Source organism: Eriocheir sinensis, chromosome 64 (assembly GCF_024679095.1).
Source record: "Eriocheir sinensis breed Jianghai 21 chromosome 64, ASM2467909v1, whole genome shotgun sequence".
Classification (NCBI taxonomy): Eukaryota; Metazoa; Arthropoda; class Malacostraca; order Decapoda; family Varunidae; genus Eriocheir; species Eriocheir sinensis.
Genome location: NC_066572.1, coordinates 1777831 through 1785330, shown reverse-complemented (window position 1 = coordinate 1785330; position 7500 = coordinate 1777831). Strand labels below are relative to the sequence as shown.

At 34.2% G+C, this 7500-nt stretch overlaps 1 long non-coding RNA gene across 3 annotated transcripts in view; it reads left to right on the top strand.

Moving 5' to 3' along the window:
- The first annotated feature begins 6718 nt into the window (after positions 1-6718).
- The window catches only part of LOC126987204 (uncharacterized), a 2339-nt gene continuing 1557 nt past the window's right edge, over positions 6719-7500 (top strand). For 2 of the 3 annotated variants that reach the window (XR_007740407.1, XR_007740408.1), the window contains exon 1: positions 6720-7500. This exon is cut by the window's right edge. This is a non-coding gene — a long non-coding RNA (uncharacterized LOC126987204). The other variant, XR_007740409.1, reaches the window with a different exon arrangement.

Sequence of the window (7500 nt, the reverse complement as noted above, 5' to 3'; positions counted from 1 at the left end):
ACACACACACACACACACACACACACACACACACACACAGAAGTTTAACAAGTGCAATATTTTTTTCAAGACTTTCAATTCATATTTTTTTCTTTTCTTTAATTTTTCTTAATTTTCTTTCTTTTCTTTCTTTCTTTTTCTTTCTTTCTTTCTTTCTTTGTCTCTTAACACTAAAAGGAATTATAAACAAAAATCCCTTTATTATTATTATTATTATTATTATTATTATTATTATTATTATTATTATTATTATTATTATTTGCATTAAGTTATATAAAGAAGCAATTAATGAAATAATACAATCAATAACATACATACATACACACACACATACACACATACATACATACATCTGTGTACACGTATAGTCATGTACGTTTTTTGATACCATAGCTCAGAATCACATGTAACTCTTCCCGTACACACATACACACATACATACATACATACATACATACATATCTATTCATCCCGCCGAAATACTGTAAATAGATTGTAAATTATCTATCAATCAACCCATCTATCTGTCTGTCTATCTATCTATCATCACCCCTCCTTCCCTTCCTTCCCTTCCTCTCTTTTCTATCTTTCCTTCCTTCTTTCTTTCTGTTCCTATCGTCCTTCCTTCCTTCCTTCCTTCCTTCCTTCATCGTCCTCCATCAATACTCCAGTTCCCTATCATTATTATTACTATTATTATTATTATTATTACTATTATTATTATTATTATTACGGTTATTATAATGATGACGACGATGATGATGACGAAGAAGCTGATGATGCTGATGATGATACGTGATCGTCCTTGTACTTAATGATAAATAAAATTTGATGTTGATAGTAATTCAAGTAGTTTTAATTACTTTTTCTTTTACCTGTGTGTGTGTGTGTGTGTGTGTGTGTGTGTGTGTGTGTGTGTGTGTGTGTGTGTGTGTTCCTCTGCTGTCATAACGGGGTGGTTTCTTCCCTTATGGCGCCCCGTTGAAAAAGTGATCAAATACAGAATCTAAATTTACTCCTTTTTGCCTTAATAAAATATGTCATACCCTTCAATACAATTTTTTTTTACCTGTGTGTGTGTGTGTGTGTGTGTGTGTGTGTGTGTGTGTGTGTGCTGTGTGGTTTATTCCTTAACACTTTCAATAAAGGCGCCCCATGAGTGATCAAATATATCATAGCCTTCAATACAATTTTTTATTTACTTGTCTGTGTGTGTGTGTGTGTGTGTGTGTGTGTGTGTGTGTTCTCTATCTAAAAACACACATTTCAATAAAGGCGCCCCACGAGTCACCTATGTACCCTGTATAAAGTTTAAATGTCCCCGGGGCGGCATCAGCTGACTGTCAGGTGTGTGTGTGTGTGTGTGTGTGTGTGTGGGGGGGGGGGGGGGGCGGTTGCGAGTTGCCAAGCCGCCTTAAATTGTACAACTCAAGTGGCTAAACCTCTCGAGCAGGGATTTTCAAAGTGGGCGGCACTGACAACCTGGGGCGGTGGAAAGGTCTATGGAGGTGGCGGGGTGGCATTAGGAGTAACACATATCTCTAGTGTTTACAAAATCTACAGGTTAACTGACCTGCCCCGCCTTGCTGCTACCATCACGACGGTCCCCGCAACATACAACACCTAACAGTGACATCACATTAACAAAAACTCAATTTCTCGCTATACAAAACCCATAACAAATGTGTCTAGAGTACTTTTTTTACGTAGAATGACTTAAATTATCATTTCCCGAAGCATGTCAACCCGTGAACTTGTGTTGGCATCTCCACGGCCGTCCCTGCAACACACAACACTCAACACATTCAAAAACTCAAATTTCTCTTAATAACAAGCCCAAAACAAATGTGTCTAGTATACGTTTTAGCTTAGAATGACATAAATTATCATATCCCGAAGCGGGGATGCGCCACATTTCCTACGCCACATTTCCTACAGGACACATCTACAAATTTAGCCGTTTTTAAAGTAGTGACATTTCCTACAGAGATACAGCATATCTCCTTCACACAGTACGTGTAGGAAATGTGACGCTACACTTTTTTGTGTGTAGGAAATATGACTGCCTAAGTCTAGGAGCTGCGGCAGTATGGCGCATCCGTCGTAACTCCTACAGTTATAGTCATATTTTTATTTTTCACTAAAACAAACTTTTTAAATGAAAACTTCAAGCCTGCCATGAACTGCAGTACGACAAGTGGGACATGTTGCAGGGCTGTCATCATCTATTATACTCGACCCGTCTGAATGTGAACGATACTGCGCAGAACGGACGTGTAACAAGCTAAGCACTTGTAGAAACAAATACTGCTGGTTCGAGACTAAACTCGACTCATGTCTGAATGTGAACAATACTGCACAGAACGGACGTGTAACAAGCTAAGCACTTGTTGACTGGCCAAGGTCGTCAGGAGTGTATTGAGTACAGAGGCGCCCCACTAGGGGGGCGCGCCTACACAGTGTAGGAAATGTGACAGAACAGGTTATTGTGTGTAGGAGATATGCTGCATCTCTGTAGGAACTATGCCACTACTCGAAAAATGCTAAATTTGTAGATGTGCCGTGTAGGGAACTCATTTTTTGTGTAGGATATAAGCTGGAGACTTGTTTTTGTGTAGGAAATAAGCTGGAGACTTGTTTTTGTGTAGGAAATAAGCTGGAGACTTGTTTTTGTGTAGGGAATAAGCTGGAGACTTGTTTTTGTGTAGGAAATAAGCTGGAGACTTGTTTTTGTGTAGGAAATAAGCTGGAGACTTGTTTTGTGTAGGAAATAAGCTGGAGACTTGTTTTGTGTAGGAAATAAGCTGGAGACTTGTTTTTGTGTAGGAAATAAGCTGGAGACTTGTTTTTGTGTAGGAAATAAGCTGGAGACTTGTTTTTGTGTAGGAAATAAGCTGGAGACTTGTTTTTGTGTAGGAAATAAGCTGGAGACTTGTTTTTGTGTAGGAAATAAGCTGGAGACTTGTTTTAGTGTAGGAAATAAGCTGGAGACTTGTTTTTGTGTAGGGAATAAGCTGGAGACTTGTTTTTGTGTAGGGAATAAGCTGGAGACTTGTTTTTGTGTAGGAAATAAGCTGGAGACTTGTTTTTGTGTAGGGAATAAGCTGGAGACTTGTTTTTGTGTAGGGAATAAGCTGGAGACTTGTTTTTGTGTAGGGAATAAGCTGGAGACTTGTTTTTGTGTAGGGAATAAGCTGGAGACTTGTTTTTGTGTAGGAAATAAGCTGGAGACTTGTTTTGTGTAGGAAATAAGCTGGAGACTTGTTTTGTGTAGGGAATAAGCTGGAGACTTGTTTTGTGTAGGAAATAAGCTGGAGACTTGTTTTTGTGTAGGAATAAGCTGGAGACTTGTTTTGTGTGGGAAATAAGCTGGAGACTTGTTTTGTGAAATAAGCTGGAGACTTGTTTTGTGTAGGAATAAGCTGGAGACTTGTTTTGTGTAGGAAATAAGCTGGAGACTTGTTTTTGTGTAGGATATAAGCTGGAGACTTGTTTTTGTGTAGGATATAAGCTGGAGACTTGTTTTTGTGTAGGGAATAAGCTGGAGACTTGTTTTTGTGTAGGAAATAAGCTGGAGACTTGTTTTGTGTAGGAATAAGCTGGAGACTTGTTTTGTGTAGGAAATAAGCACGAGACTTGTAATTGAGTAGGAAATAAGCTAGAGACTTGTTTTTGTGTAGGAAATAAGCTGGAGACTTGTTTTTGTGTAGGAAATAAGCTGGAGACTTGTTTTTGTGTAGGAAATAAGCTAGAGACTTGTTTTTGTGTAGGAAATAAGCTGGAGACTTGTTTTTGTGTAGGCAATAAGCTGGAGACTTGTTTTTGTGTAGGAAATAAGCTGGAGACTTGTTTTTGTGTAGGAAATAAGCTAGAGACTTGTTTTTGTGTAGGAAATAAGCTAGAGACTTGTTTTGTGGAAATAAGCTAGAGACTTGTTTTTGTGTAGGAAATAAGCTGGAGACTTGTTTTTGTGTAGGCAATAAGCTGGAGACTTGTTTTTGTGTAGGAAATAAGCTGGAGACTTGTTTTTGTGTAGGAAACATGACTACCTATGTGTAGGATATGTGGCAGTACTACAATTATCGTAGGTTTGAAAAAGTGACTACGCCCCCCCCCCCCCCGAAGCATGTCAACCCGTGAACTTGTGTTGGCATCTCCACGGCCGTCCCCGCAACACACAACACTCAACACATTCAAAAACTCAAATTTCTCTTAACACCAAGCACAAAACAAATATGCCTATAGTACTTTTTACGTAGAATAACATAAATTATCATATCCCGAAGCATGGCAACCCGTGAACTTGTGTTGGCATCTCCACGGCCGTCCCCGCAACACACGGCACAACACACAAAAACTCAAATATCTCGCAACATTACACCCAAAATAAATATGCCTATAGTACTTTTTACGTAGAATAACATAAATTATCATATCCCAAAGCATGGCAACTCGTATAATAATAATAAACCTTAAATAAGAAAAATTGGATTATTAACACACACACACACGAACACACACACTCCGAACACTGAACCTTCAAACCAATTCTCTATTTAAACCATTTTTACACTCACCTCATCCTCCTCGCAGCTCTCAGGGTCACCAGGACGGCCTTGACCTCTTCTCCGCCACTCGAGGTCACCAGGGAGGTCAACATAATTGTAATAACACACTAAACAAGGAAAACTACCGGCGTGACCTTCCCCTCCGCGACCTTGACTCCCTCTGCTGTCATAACCGAGGTGATTGGTTCCTTTATTGCGCCCCGTTGAAAAAGTGGACAAGTAAAGAATCTATTTTAACACTTTCTGACCTTAATAAAATATGACACTGGCTTTATTACATTTCTCTAAGTTAATATTAATGGATAAATAGCTTTGGTTTAATTAGATGAAGCGTATTTGATTATTTTAAGGCATACTGTAATAGGTTGACAATAGGTTCTCCGTTGATTCTCGCCTTTGCACTTCTAAAATGTAAACAATTGGGTGTCAATTATAAAGCCTAATTACTTACCTATATGTCCTAAAGGGTTCATATAATTAGTTTTAAGGTATTTAGGGGTCAGTTTAGGCTATTTGTGATTAGGTTGGAATTCTTGATAGCCTAATATGATGCAATACTCAATTAGGCTATTTTGGGTTTAATTTCGTCTACGTCTGATTGTATTATTTCTATGTATTTATTTTGTTTTTTTTGTTTTATTTGTGTTTATTTGTATTTTTTATCTTTTATATACGTATCTTTTCTATCTTACTATCTTGATATTTCTGTTTCTCTCTATCTTTCTTTATTCTTGTTTATTTGCTTATTTGTGTTATCTTTGTTTATTTTATTTCTGGTTTTCATTTATCTTTTAATTGACGTGTTTTTCTATCTTACTATCTTGATATTTGTTTCTCTCTCTATCTTTCTTTATTCTTGTTTATTTGCTTATTTTTGTGTTTTTATCTTTGTTTATTTTATTTCTGGTTTTCATTTATCTTTTAATTGACGTGTTTTTCTATCTTGCTATCTTTGTAGTTATGTATTTATCTTTCTTTATTCTTGTTTATTTGCTTATTTTTGTGTTTTTATCTTTTGTTTATTTTATTTCTGGTTTTCATTTGTCTTTTAATTGACGTGTTTTTCTATCTTGCTATCTTTGCATTTCTGTTTCTCTCTATATCTTTCTTAATTCTTGCTTATTTGGTTATTTGTGTTTTTGTTTATTTTATTTCTGGTTTTCATTTATCTTTTATTGGTGTTTTTCTATCTTGCTATCTTTGTATTTATGTTTTTCTCTTTCTTTATTCTTGTTTGCTTATTATCTTTATTCTTGTTTATTTGCTTATTTTTGTTTTTATCTTTTATTTTATTTCTGGTTTTCATTTATCTTTTAATTGACGTGTTTTTCTATCTTGCTATCTTTGTATTTCTGTTTCTCTCTCTATCTTTCTTTATTCTTGTTTATTTGCTTATTTGTGTTTTTGTTTATTTTATTTTTGGTTTTCATTTATCTTTTAATTGACGTGTTTTTCTATCTTGCTATCTTTGTATTTCTGTTTCTCTCTCTTTCTTTATTCTTATTTATTTGCTTATTTTTGTGTTTTTATCTTTGTTTATTTTATTTCTGTTTTTCATTTATCTTTTATTGGTGTTTTTCTATCTTGCTATCTTTGTATTTCTGTTTCTCTCTCTATCTTTCTTTATTTTTGTTTATTTGCTTATTTTTGTGTTTTTATCTTTTGTTTATTTTACTTCTGGTTTTCATTTATCTTTTAATTGGTGTTTTTCTATCTTGCTATCTTTGCATTTCTGTTTCTCTCTATATCTTTCTTAATTCTTGTTTATTTGCTTATTTGTGTTTTTATGTTTATTTTATTTCTGGTTTTCATTTATCTTTTAATTGGTGTTTTTCTATCTTGCTATCTTTGCATTTGTTTTTCTCTTTCTTTATTCTTGTTTGCTAATTATCTTTTTTTCTCTTCCTCCACATTTTTGTTTGTTTATCTTTTGTTTCCGCGTTTATTCCGATTTTCTATTGTTTTTTTTTTTCCTTTATTTCATTATCTCCCTTATTGGTCTATTCCCTTATTATTATTATCATCTATTCTCTTCGTCCTTATTCTCTCCAATTATCTCCTTTATTCCCATTTTATTTATCTTCTCTTTTTATTCTAATTTATCAACATTAATTCACCTTTTTTCTCATTAATAAAAATAATGGTAAAAATAATACTAATAAAAATCACATTCATAATTGGGTGTTTTTTTATTAAATACACATTGACGAAAACAAGGATTTACATTGTCTTAAGTAGTAATAGTAGCGATAGCGGTAGCAATAGTAGTAGTAGTAATAGTAGTAGTAGTAGTAGTAGTAGTAGTAGTAAATCAGTTTTTCATTACAATACTTCTTTCATTTAAATAATCTTATGTATGTATGTATGTGTGTATGTATGTATGTATGTATGTATGAGAAAGCTTGTGTGTGTGTATGGAAACTAAAAAGCAAATAAAATATACAAAAAAATAACAGAAAAACAATCACAGTAGTAGTAGTAGTAGTAGTAGTAGTAGTAGTAGTAGTAGAAGTAGTAGTAGTAGGTGGAAATAGGAAGTAGGCGATGTTATATATGTTTAGAAAGAGGAGAATGAGGAGAATCGCGTAGTAGTAGTAGTAGTAGTAGTAGTAGTAGTAGTAGTAGTAGTAGTAGTAGTAGAAGTAGTAGTAGTAGGTGGAAATAGGAAGTAGGTGATGTTATATATGTTTAGAAAGAGGAGAATGAGGAGAATCGTGTAGTAGTAGTAGTAGTAGTAGTAGTAGTAGTAGTAGTAGTAGTAGTAGTAGTAGTAGTGACCTTATAAGCTAAAAGAACACTTATTTAAATCTACCTTAGGCACAAAATGACTTAGCATCACACGAAGGAATAAAATAATAATAATAATAATAATAATAATAATAATAATAATAATAATAATAATAATAATAATAATAATAATAATAATAATAAT